The sequence below is a fragment of the Oncorhynchus mykiss genome, chromosome 25, assembly GCF_057628025.1.
Source record: "Oncorhynchus mykiss isolate SJ-2025 chromosome 25, ASM5762802v1, whole genome shotgun sequence".
Lineage (NCBI taxonomy): Eukaryota > Metazoa > Chordata > Actinopteri > Salmoniformes > Salmonidae > Oncorhynchus > Oncorhynchus mykiss.
The window spans coordinates 18890786-18903248 of NC_143046.1; the positions used below are offsets into that span (position 1 = coordinate 18890786).

The 12463-nt window shown below is 42.3% G+C and overlaps 1 protein-coding gene across 33 annotated transcripts in view; it reads left to right on the forward strand.

Annotated features, from left to right (window-relative positions):
- The first annotated feature begins 1195 nt into the window (after nucleotides 1-1195).
- Nucleotides 1196-12463, forward strand: part of sorbs2b (sorbin and SH3 domain containing 2b) — an 83483-nt gene continuing 72215 nt past the window's right edge. For 16 of the 33 annotated variants that reach the window (XM_036970458.2, XM_090220315.1, XM_090220318.1 and 13 more), the window contains exon 1: nucleotides 1196-1649. The gene's annotated coding sequence lies outside the window, so the exon portion shown is untranslated. Of the gene's footprint in view, nucleotides 1734-6766; nucleotides 6925-12463 lie in introns of those variants that run through there. The other 17 variants (XM_036970463.2, XM_090220320.1, XM_090220322.1 and 14 more) reach the window with 7 other exon arrangements.

The window sequence follows — 12463 nt, forward strand, 5'->3', positions numbered from 1 at the left end:
TACTGAACCACTAAGTGATATGGCAGATCAGTCACCCGTCATCACAGTCCCACTACGTCTTCAGCAGGACAGGACAGGCTCACCCACACTGTGGTGGGGTAGGGGTGGGAGAGTGGAGAATAGATACAGAGTTACAAAAAATAACATTGGGTTCTGGGCACTCTTTCATATGATACAAGTATTGTAAAGCCCAGCACTAAAGTCAATTTTTTGTCCCCCAAATTATTATTTTTGACTTGGGGGATTTTAGTTTTTTTTAAAGACTGTAAAATCACCAAGATTTCAGATAAAAAAATATATTTATTTATGAAATCTGTTCCCAAGTATTCCCGCAAATAAGAAAAGATCAATATGTGCTGGTGTCTCAATGTAATCAAGGTGTGAAATGATTGTTATTTTCAAATTCAATCTCTCTTTGGGCTTAGTTATGGTCAATTTGCAGTGTACAAATTCATTTGCTCTGACAAAAAAATGTTTCACATGTGGAGTGTTATTACATGTGAACCTGCAAATTCGATTTTCTCACGTTATTGAATTTCATTACATTTGGAGTTGTTTTAAATGTGAAACGGCAATTCAACTTGTGAAAGTGAGATGTCCAGGTGAACATTTTTCACATGTGGAACTACATATTTGATTTTCAGATGTGAACGTTTTGAACATGTGAAACTGCAATTCACATGTGAGGTGAGATCCTCACATGTGAAAGGTGGTGCTAACATGTGAACTCTAAATTTAATACATGGGAAATATGTTTTGTTAAATTTAATTTAAGCTCAACATGTGAAAACAGCTGTGTTTTATTTTTTTTGGAAGCAATGATTCATGTTGCCTGGTCTTTTATTATAATTATTATATTGCTCTGGCCTCCTGACCATTTGCTCCACAAAAATCGTCCCACAGCTGAATAGTTGCCTGCCTGCCCCTAGTCTATTTCAAGCACAGTGTCACCTTGTTCTAAAGCTCAATGAATAAAGAACGAAAGGGTATGGGTATATGGTGCACACAAGGTAAAGCTGATTGCCTGATAGGCTACTGTGCATGAGAGAAATTGGATTAATTAGGCCTAATTCATAAAGTCGGTGACGGTGATGCATGCATTAATTAGTAACACAAACACGTTGGTTTCTTGAGGGGGTGAAATGTTGAGAAAACATGCACTTTTAAATGCCCTGAAAGGAAGTGGATTTGCTCCATTCAGAAGGACCTCGTGTTCATGATAGGCCATGCATGCCTTCCTTACAAATTGAACTGTTGGTTGTTTCCATGACTACGAAAACCAGCGCTGCACCAATGACTGATCTTGTGTTGGGCGACACAGCCATTTTCGCTCTCGGGGGAAAATAATATTGTACTGCGGTATTAAAACAAGGATTCTATTCTTGAAATACACACAGGCATACAGGTTGGATAGCAATAATTTATTTGGTGTGTTGCAGTTTCCCGACCGTGCACTGCATTTACGGTTGGGGAAAACTGATTATCTTCTGTGAAGCATTTGTGGAGCTGCGTATTGTCTTGCGGAAGCTGGTCTGGGATGCTGTCGGAATAGATATCGAACTCATCCCATACTAGGCAACTGATCCAACAGCAGTGTTTGCGCTCTATGGACTGCCTGCCTGCCTGCCTGCCTGACTCCTCAAAAACAGGTGCATATAGTCTATAAATCATTTGTGGGAAAATATTTGCGCATTGTATTTCAGGGTCAAAGGAACACACGGTGGCAATTATTGGTAAGTATATTTATTGTGGCAATGGGCACGATAGAGGTGGGATAAATGTTCTGTATCACGGTTATTTAACTAGGCTACTGACTAATCACGCGCTGGAAAGTTATCTAAAGATACATTATTTTTTGCACTGTTATATTGTACCACTGTGCTCAAAGCTGACACAGTTGTAAAGAGTTAAAAATTTGTAACATTAAGGGAAGCGTTGTATAACTCCAGCATACGGTCATTCACGTGACGCATTGTCCCATTATTACATGGGATTAAAGGGGTTCATTATTTTCAGAGCAGTTGAAGCGATGTGACTTCAAATCATTCATTTTGACTGATCAAATATAACACTGGTAGTACTGTTGTGTTGTAAACAAAGGGATTGTACCCTATCAAAGGTCCATTTTAAAACGTGTTAATTTGTTATGTTCGCAAGTGTTCTTCTGCATCAAAATGATCGAACTGCCTAGACTGGGTCACGCTTTAGATTAGACCTAGGTGATAAAGTGAAGTGACAGCTAGGCCTGTGGAATAACATTGAATTCAGTTAAAATGTTTAAAAATGTAAACTATGACTAGAACATGCCAGACATGTCAAACATCCTTGCGTTATATTTATAATATTCAACGATGAAGAATGAGTTATTCCAGGTAAGATTACATCAAGGACGGTCATATTGTGACATCATATCATACATATATTATGTTATATGTTATCATACAGCACACTAGACTAACCAACACATGTTCTATGTCAAGCCCTATGAGAATAGAGTACCAAGGTCATTGAATTAAACTACCATTATACTGTATACAGATGTATAGAAACAAATTAGACCAAAACTTGAATTATAGCACTCACAATGTGTGAAGCTACTTCAACTCCAAATGGTACTCTCTTCCCTTTGTAGTACACTACTTTCGACAAAAGTAGTGCACTATATAGGGAATATGGTGGAATATGGTGCCTGTCACTTCGGTATAAAGGGTCGGGAGACAGGCGCAGGAATGCGTAATAGTTTAAAAAAATGTCTTTACCCAAATTACAGGGTGCCGTGTACAGGCACGGGGACGAAGACCAAACAAACACATATACAACACACAGGGTTGAAACCCAAACAAAAGAGTGAGGAGTACCTTGAATAAATAACACAAGCGCACAATGATTATCACACGGGACGAGACCCGTAATCATCTGCGCAATCCACAATGGCACGAAAGCCAAAACAACATAGCACAGATACTCACACAAAACAATGGACATTGTAACAATAATCGACAGGACACTGGTAAACCAAGGTTACACTTATACAATTACTAATCACTTGGAATAGGGGCCAGGTGTGCGTAATGTTCCAGAGGGATGTGACAGTGTCATTTGGGACTCTCCCTTTGAAGCATTAATGCATACCACAGATGCATACCTTCCATTCATAGGTTTGGCCATACATCGTCCTATAACACAGTCTGGATACACATCAGCCTTTGACAACTATCAGATATCCACCTCCTCATAGTGTTGTCATATTCCTACACATGAAAGTAAAAACGATTTTGTCCATTTTTTTAAGTTATCATCAGGAAGTGACCATCACTGTCAATGGTCAATAAGTCATATAAATTATTTCTCTCTTAGGGGCTGTGTGGAATGAAACAGCTGCCACTTGATAATATATACAGTACTGTAGCTCTCCCCTGGTACTTGCTGTCAGCCAGTTAGTGTGTGTGTGTATAGATCATGGGGTGTAGATGGACATGACATTAGGGGAAAGAGCAATGTCATACACCTGTGTGCTGATTGATGCATTTTTTTCCTCCGCCATTTTGAATGCCATTAGGTTCATTTACCTTGGCTCGAGTAGTCGAGTATTGAAAGTTAACCTACATTTCTTTGCTGTTTGAAGTCCAAACACAGATAATAATTAAATAAATAAATAAAGGGCAATGACATTTCACATTGAGAATGTTATTCATTCATGCTGAATTCCCAAGGGTATAAACTGACAGATGCCTATAATACTACAAAGAGCCACCCACTTGTATGGAGTCGCTGGTAGGCTAGCCTACCTCTTGGCTCTGAACCTGATTATCCCTAAAATATCAGTCTGTCCTGTCTTAATGGTGTAGCTAACCTCGGCAGGAGAATATGAGTGATGTTGGTTTTATTGCACAGGTTTCTTTGGAACATGTTTGTGCTGACACCTTCAGTCATGGCACATTCTGTGACCTCTTGGGTGAAGGGGGAGTTCCTCTTCCAGGAGACGTCTGTCATGGCCCCCACCATGTCCAGGCTTGTTGGTGCCAATCGTCCACAGAAGTGTTTGTCCCAAATGGCACCCTATTCCCTACACAGTGCAAGCCTTTTGACCAGGGCCCATAAAAGTAGTGCGCTACATAGGGAATAAGGTGCAATTTGGGACGCAGCCAAGATCTGACCAGGCAGATTTCTATCCAGCATTGAGTTATTGTGGAGCACACTTACTTTCTGGACTGTGAGTGATACAGTATTCTTGCAATCATATTTCAAGTTGCAATACATTTAGATGTGACTTATAACTGTAGGTTATTATCCTCACTGCCATAGAGACTATTTGGTTTAAAGCCATCAGTTTATACCTTTGGGAATTCAGCATGAATTAATAACACCTTCACTGTGAAACGTTAATGCCCAATTTTGAAATGTAATTATCATCTGTCTTTCCCTTCAAACAGCAAATAAATGCCACCCGAGCCACGGCCTGTTCACCCCGCTACCATCTAGAAGGTGGAGACAGTACAGGTGCATCAACATTGTGGCCAAGAGACTGATAAACAGCTTCTATCTCCAGGCCACCAGACTGTTATATAGTCATCACTAGTCAGCCTCGGCCCAGCACCCTGCCCTGAACCTTAGACACTGTTACTAGCAGGCTAACACCAGGTACTCTACCCTGTACCTTAGAGACTGCTGCCTTATGTACATAGTCATGGAACACTGGTCACTTTAATAATGTTTACATACTGTTTTACCCACTTCATATGTATATACTGTATTCTAGTCAAGGTACATATTATATAACTACTGCTGTACACACCTTTTCTATTCATATACAGTCCATACTATCTATTCGCAACACTATATACAGTGCCTTCGGGAAAGTATACAGACGCCTTAACTTTTACCACAGTTTGTTAGGTCATGGTCTTATTCTATAATCAAAAAGTTTTTTTCTCGAAGCCACTCCTGCATTGTCTTGACTGTGTGCTTAGGGTCATTGTCCTGTTGGAAGGTGAACCTTCACCCCAGTCTGAGGTCCTGAGCGCTCTGGAGCAGGTTTTCATCAAGGATCTCTGTACTTTGCTCTGTTCCCTCGATCCTGACTAGTCTCCCCAGTCCCTGCTGCTGAAAAACATCCCCACAGCATGATGCTGCCATTACCATGCTTCACCGTAGGGATGGTGCCATGTTTTTTCCAGACATGACTCTTGGCATTCATTCCAGCAAAATATTTTAAGAACCTGTTTTTGCTTTTTCATTATGGGCTATTGTTTTTATTTTACTAGGCAAGTCAGTTAAGAACAAACTCTTATTTTCAATGAAGGCCTTGGAACACTGGGGTTAACTGCCTTGTTCAGGGGCAGAACAACAGATTTTTACCTTGTCAGCTTGGGGACTTGATCTTGCAACCTTTCGGTTACTAGTCCAATGCTCTAACCACTAGGCTACCTGTGATTAGGTCTCTGAGGAAATGTTTTTATTTAATCCATTTTAGAATAAGGCTGTAACGTAACAAAATGTGGAAAAAGTCAAGGGGTCTGAATACATTCCGAAGGCACTGTACATATTTATATTCTGGATTTGGACATTGCTTGTTCTGATATTTCTTAATTTCTATCTGTGTTTATTGTTTTGTATTTTTAGGTAATACTGCACTGTTGGAGATAGAAACATAAGCATTTCGCTGCACCTGCAATAACATCTGCAAAATATGTGTAGGCCACCAATAACATCTGCAAAATATGTCTACGCCACCAATAACATCTGCAAAATATGTGTAGGCCACCAATAACATCTGCAAAATATGTGTAGGCCACCAATAACATCTGCAAAATATGTCTACGCCACCAATAACATCTGCAAAATATGTGTAGGCCACCAATAACATCTGCAAAATATGTGTAGGCCACCAATAACATCTGCAAAATATGTGTAGGCCACCAATAACATCTGCAAAATATGTGTACGCCACCAATAACATCTGCAAAATATGTGTAGGCCACCAATAACATCTGCAAAATATGTCTACGCCACCAATAACATCTGCAAAATATGTGTACGCCACCAATAACATCTGCAAAATATGTGTAGGCCACCAATAACATTTGATTTGATGTTTTGATACAGTGTTGGCCAACAGTCCCTTGAAAAGCTGTCAACCTCCTGACATTTGTGTCAGGGTCTAACCTGTCTCCCTGTAGCCTGAACTGTTGTGGTCTCCCTGAGAACTGTGGTGGTCTCCCTGACAGATCGCCACTGTCATCAGTCATGAACGTCACTGGTAAAAATAGATCTGATGTAATACGGTCAGCCTAGAAGAAATACTGCACATCACCCACATATACGTTTCCCTTTCGACTTGACAAGAAATTGCATTCCGGCATTCCTTTTAATTGCTTCATTTCCTCACTGTGTGTGTGTGTGTGTGTGTGTGTGTGTGTGTGTGTGTGTGTATGTGTGTGAGAGAGTGTTGCCTCCGGAGGTTCAGCACCTGAATTTCAAGACCTTGAAATCCCTCTCTGTACCTTGGCTACTATCTTCCACAGGTTCCAATGGTGTTGATTTACCAAAAATGCCCCATAACCTGCATAGCGCAAATGTTTGTATACTCACAAATGTGTTCCTGCGTATATTCTGTGGTATGCCGTGTGTCACTTTTCCCCAGAGAGAGCCCCAAGAGTATCTTTCCAGCCCCTAGACATACATGTCTGCATCTGAAAATAGCTCAAACCGAGGCAGCGCTGCTTGGACAGGCATGGGTTGACTCTGTCACGTCTTTTGCCTCCAGAAACCAGGATCACACTTGTCGGACCTTAACCCTGCATGCCAATGTGGTGAAATCTGCTGTGCCGCCGCCCAGAAAACAGATATAGGGAGAGGAGCTACATAAAACATCACGGATGTGTTTTCATTCTATCACGTAGTGTGTCTCGCTCTTCATGTCTGGTGAGATATTCCCTATCTTTCTTTGAATGATGTATTGGATACATGCTGCTGCCTCATGGCAGGTTAGCTTTCCTGGCTGGTTTGCAGCAGGTAGCCTAGTGGTTAGAGCAGTGGGCCTGTCACTGAAAGATCGCTAGTTCAAATCCCTGAGAAGATGAAAAATCTGTTGATGTGCTCTCAAGCAAGGCCCTTAAACCTAATTGATCTAGGATCGCTGTTGATAATGGCAGACCCTGGCTGTGACATTACTCTCTGAGGGTGTCTTGGGGAGTTGGGATGCGCAAAAAACACATTTCCAATTCACTCATGTGTATTAATATACACTTGAACATGTGTGAAATAGGACAGCTATAAGCACCCACCTAATTATATATATATATTTTTTTATCTCAGCTGATGGTTAATGGTTTTCTGTGTTAAATGAGGAGATGATAAATTGTATATTGTACCATTAAGTCAAAAGTGGAAAGAAATAGTATGGAGTCTTCAATTCTCTTTCTTTGACCAATTGGAGTTATTAATACTTTTTTAAATGTATGAATTTGAATAAGCTACTAGTAATTATACTCAGACTGTGAGAACACTGGTGTGGTGTTATGGAATACATGATGTAGGCTGCTCACTGTACATGGTATGCTTCATTATGGTACATGGTATGCTTCATTATGGTACATGGTATGCTTCATTACGGTACGTGGTATGCTTCATTATGGTACGTGGTATGCTTCATTATGGTACATGGCCTTGTACGGTCTTATATAAGTAAGAGCAGTCATGTTCAAGGTTTCCTTTGACCTCAAAATATGTCATTACAGATATGCCACTCTTCCGTAAATCATATTTGTGTGACTGCTGAAGCGGTGGCTGACAAAACATTGCTGCGTCTCAAATGAAAACAATGCCACCTCGGTTATGGATAATGTGACTCTTCACCTGGAAAGCAAAAGAGTCGCAAGGTCTGGGATGGTTTGACTGTCAGGGTTGAAGTTGAGAGACCTTCGGAGAACTACCATAGAAAGTGATGAGTGCTGATGATAGAGGCAGGAGACGGGACATCATTCCATAATGGGGGGGTCTTCTAATGGAATGAGACCAGATAAGTGCAGGGTGAGTACAGTCCAACCACTGATGTAGTGTGATATATACTGAATAAAAATAGAAACTTAACAATTTCAACAATTTTACTGAGTTACAGTTCATATAAGGAAATCAGTCAATTGAAATAAATGTATTAGGACCTAGTCTATGGATTCCACAACTAGGCTTTATTACAGACATATATACAGTTTCATCAGCTGTTCAGGTGGCTGGTCTCGGATGAACCCACAGGTGAAGACGCCGGATGTGGAGGTCCTAAGCGGGCATGTGAGGCGGTAGGACGTACTGCCAAATTCTGTAAAAAAACGTTCGAGGCGGGTTATGATAGAGAAATTAACATTTAATTATCTGGCAACAGCTCTGGTGGACATTCCTGCAGACAGTATTCCATTTGCATGCTCCCTCAAAACTTGAGACATCTGTGGCATTGTGTTGTGTGACAAAACTGCAAATCTTTGAGTGGCCTTTTAATGTCCCCAGCACAAGGTGCACCTGTGTAACGATCATGCTGTTTAATCACCTTTTTGATATGCCACACCTGTCAGATGGATGAATTATCTTGGCAAAGGATAAATGCTCACCAACAGGGATGTAAACAAATTTGTGCACAAAATTTAAGAGAAATACGCTTTTTGTGCATAGGAACATTTCTTGGATCTTTCATTTCAGCTCATGAAACTTGAAACACTTTACATTTTACATTATATTTCCACTTTACATTATATTTTTGTTCAGTACAGTATGAAATAGTATGGTCTGGGCTTTAGCCCTCTGATGGTATCATTTTGGGTTATAGCAGTGTAATTTGCCAGGTTTATATTTCCTCTGGATGTTCAGTAGGGTATAGTGGATTAGTCAGTGCTTAGTTTACAGTATGTAGTGCTGCGCAATTCTGTAAAAGATCATCACTATTGACTTTCCCAATATTAATTTTCCATTAAGTTTTCCATCAATGGAAACTCTGCTCCGCTGTTTGATGCTGGTACTTTAGCACACGGTGTACACAACACAATAATAAAAGGTGCAAAACAACAAGTGGAGCAGCCGATGGATGCAGGCTGAATGCCGGACATATTACTCAAGTCCGTGAAACCACGAGAAGGAGCGCAAGGCCATGTGCAAAAGATGATTGCGCAATACGTATAATATTGTCAATCATCAATGGGCAGGAAAGTGCTCCTTATATGCCTGTGGCAAAGCCTTTCAAAACCTATTTTAAAGCAGAATTCTGGTACCGATTATAAAAAGCTAGTGTTTCACATTGTTGCCATAATTATACTAAATGTTAAACAGGACTCAAGTCCTGTATATCAGGGCAATATCTGACACTAATGCTTAATGTATGTATTTATAACTGCGTAAAAAAGCTGAAAATCCATAATCCACGCGCAGATAGTTTTATTAAAGTAAATAGAGTATGGAAATAATATGGCAAAAATACATAGAATAGCATTTAGCTTCCACCCTTCAGTGAATATTATACTATTCAGTTCAATTCATTTCTGTGCCATTAAAAAAAGTAAAGAAGGCAGTCCTACAGTAATTCACAAGGTAGTGGACCCATGTAGTCAGTGGCCTTAAAGATCAGTACCCTCCCTCCCAGAAGGAGACAGACTTTCTGGCAGCTAGCCTCTCTCTCTAGACTCTCTGGCAGCTAGCCTCTCTCTCTCCAAAGCAGCTATCCTCTTTCTCTCTCTCTCCCCAGACTCTCTGGCAGCTAGCCTCTTTCTCTTTTTCTCCAGACTATGCAAGCTAGCCTCTCTCTCTCTCCTGACTCTCTGGCAGCTAGCCTCTCTCTCTCTCGCCAGACTCTCTGGCAGCTAGCCTTTCTCTCTCCCCAGACTATCTGGCAGCTAGCCTCTCTCTCTCTCGCCAGACTCTCTGGCAGCTAGCCTCTCTCTCTCTCTCTCGCCAGACTCTCTGGTAGCTAGCCCCTCTCCAGACTCTCTGGCAGCTAGCCTCTCTTTCTCTCTCTCTCTCTCTCTCTCTCTCTCTCTCTCTAGACTCTCTGTCAGCTAGCCTCTCTCTCTCCAGACTCTCTGGCAGCTAGCCTCTTTCTCTCTCCCCAGACTATCTGGCAGCTAGCCTCTCTCTCCCCAGACTCTCTGGCAGCTAGCCTCTCTCTCTCTCGCCAGACTCTCTGGTAGCTAGCCCCTCTCCAGACTCTCTGGCAGCTAGCCTCTCTCTCTCTCTCTCTCTCTAGACTCTCTGACAGCTAGCCTCTCTCTCTCTCCCCAGACTATAGCAGCTAGCATCTCTCTCTCTAGACTCTCTGACAGCTAGACTCTGGCAGCTAGACTCTCACTAGAATATCTGGCAGCTAGCCTCTCTCTCTCGCTCTAGACTCTCTGGTAGCTAGCCTCTCTCTCTCTCTCCAGACTCTCTGACAGCTAGCCTCTCTCTCTCTCCCCAGACTCTATAGCAGCTAGCATCTCTCTCTCTCTAGACTCTCTGACAGCTAGACTCTCCCTCTCTCTCTCTCCAAACTCTCTGGCAGCCAGCATCCCCCTCTCTCTCCAGACTATATGGCAGGTAGCATCTCTCTCTCTAGACTCTCTGGCAGCTAGCCTCTCCCTTTCTCTCTCTCCAGACTCTCTGGCAGTTAGCATCTCCCTCTCCAGACTCTATGGCAGCTAGACTCTCTCTCTCCAGACTCTCTGGCAGCTAGCCTCTCTCTCTCTCTCTCTCCAGACTCTCTGGCAGCTAGCCTCTCTCTCCAGACTCTCTGGCAGCTAGCCTCTCTCTCTCTCCAGACTCTCTGGCAGCTAGCCTCTCTCTCTCTCTCTCCAGACTCTCTGGCAGCTAGCCTCTCTCTCCAGACTCTCTGGCAGCTAGCCTCTCTCTCTCTCCAGACTCTCTGGCAGCTAACCTCTCTCTCCAGACTCTATGGCAGCTAGACTCTCTCTCTCTCCAGACTCTATGGCAGCTTGCCTCTCTCTCCAGACTCTCTGGCAGCTAGCCTCTCTCTCCAGACTCTCTGGCAGCTAGCCCCTCTCTCTCTCCAGACTCTCTGGCAGCTAGCCCCTCTCTCTCTCTAGACTCTCTGGCAGCTAGTCGTTTTCTCTCCAGGCTGTGCTGGAGGGCTTGCATGACCGGGGTATTTTTAGCTTTGTACCACCGTGAAGGAGTGACTTAGCTGTGACCGTACCGCTTTCTTTAAACACAGCTCATGTCTCATGTGTTTTTGGTTGTATTGTGAGGAAGTGTTTGGTATCTTCTGTTGGTGTTTTTTGAGCATTAGTGTTTTTGAATTGACTATTAAATGGGTCTTAGTGCATTATCATTTGTTTCATGTTTGTTTACTATTAAATTAGAACACATCTAGGCTCTAATCATTATATCTGTCAGAGATCTGATGAGCAGGCTGTTTGAAGCTCCCATTTTGAAACTGTTATCTGAGAGATGATCTTGTGTTAGAAGACTTCTTAGAAGACTCATCTTTCTTAACTTATTAGTTGATGATCAGCAGGGGATTTCTCCAAAGGTTAAACACCCAATTAACAGATGCTTCTCAGACCCCAGGGACTGGCCACTAGTGGGAGGAATTTAGGCTGAGTACCAAATGTCCCCCTATTCCCTTTATAGTGCACTACTTTGGACCAGGGCCCATAGCGCTCTGGTCCAACGTAGTGCACTATATAGGGAATAGGGTGCCATTTGGGACGCATAATTAGCCATGCTGACCTGCTGCAGAGCGGAGGCGGCTGTGAATCTCCTTCCCCCGGGAGATATTTGTTTGATAACATTAAGGAGAAAATTCCAGCACCATGCCTGCTAAGGGGTGCTTGTGTATGCATTGCCTGGCTGCCACTTAACTCTGGTTGGCACTGTGCAGGGGTAGGAACACAACCCACCACCCTCACTGAGACAGTCTGAGAGACACTGTAGCATTTTATTACTGCCTGCTGCCTGTCTTCATCTGACTCCTCTTCATACAGTATGTGTTAGGATGGGTAGAATATAGAGCTATTGACATGGCTGTGTAGAATATAGAGCTGTTGGCATGGCTGTGTAGAATATAGAGCTGTTGACATGACTGTGGAATATAGAGCTATTGACATGGCTTTGAGTGAGAGTGTATGTAGAATATAGAGAGCTATTGACATGGCTGTGTAGAATATAGAGCAATTGACATGACAGTCTGAGAGACACTGTAGCATTTTATTACTGCCTGCTGCCTGTCTTCATCTGACTCCTCTTCATACAGTATGTGTTAAGATGTGTAAAATATAGAGCTGTTGACATGGCTGTGTAGAATATAGAGCTGTTGATATGGCTGTGTAGAATATAGAGCTGTTGATATGGCTGTGTAGAATATAGAGCTGTTGACATGGCTGTGTAGAATATAGAGCTATTGACATGGCTGTGAGTGAGAGTGTATGTAGAATATAGAGCTATTGACATGGCTGTGAGTGATAGTGTATGTAGAATATAGAGCTAT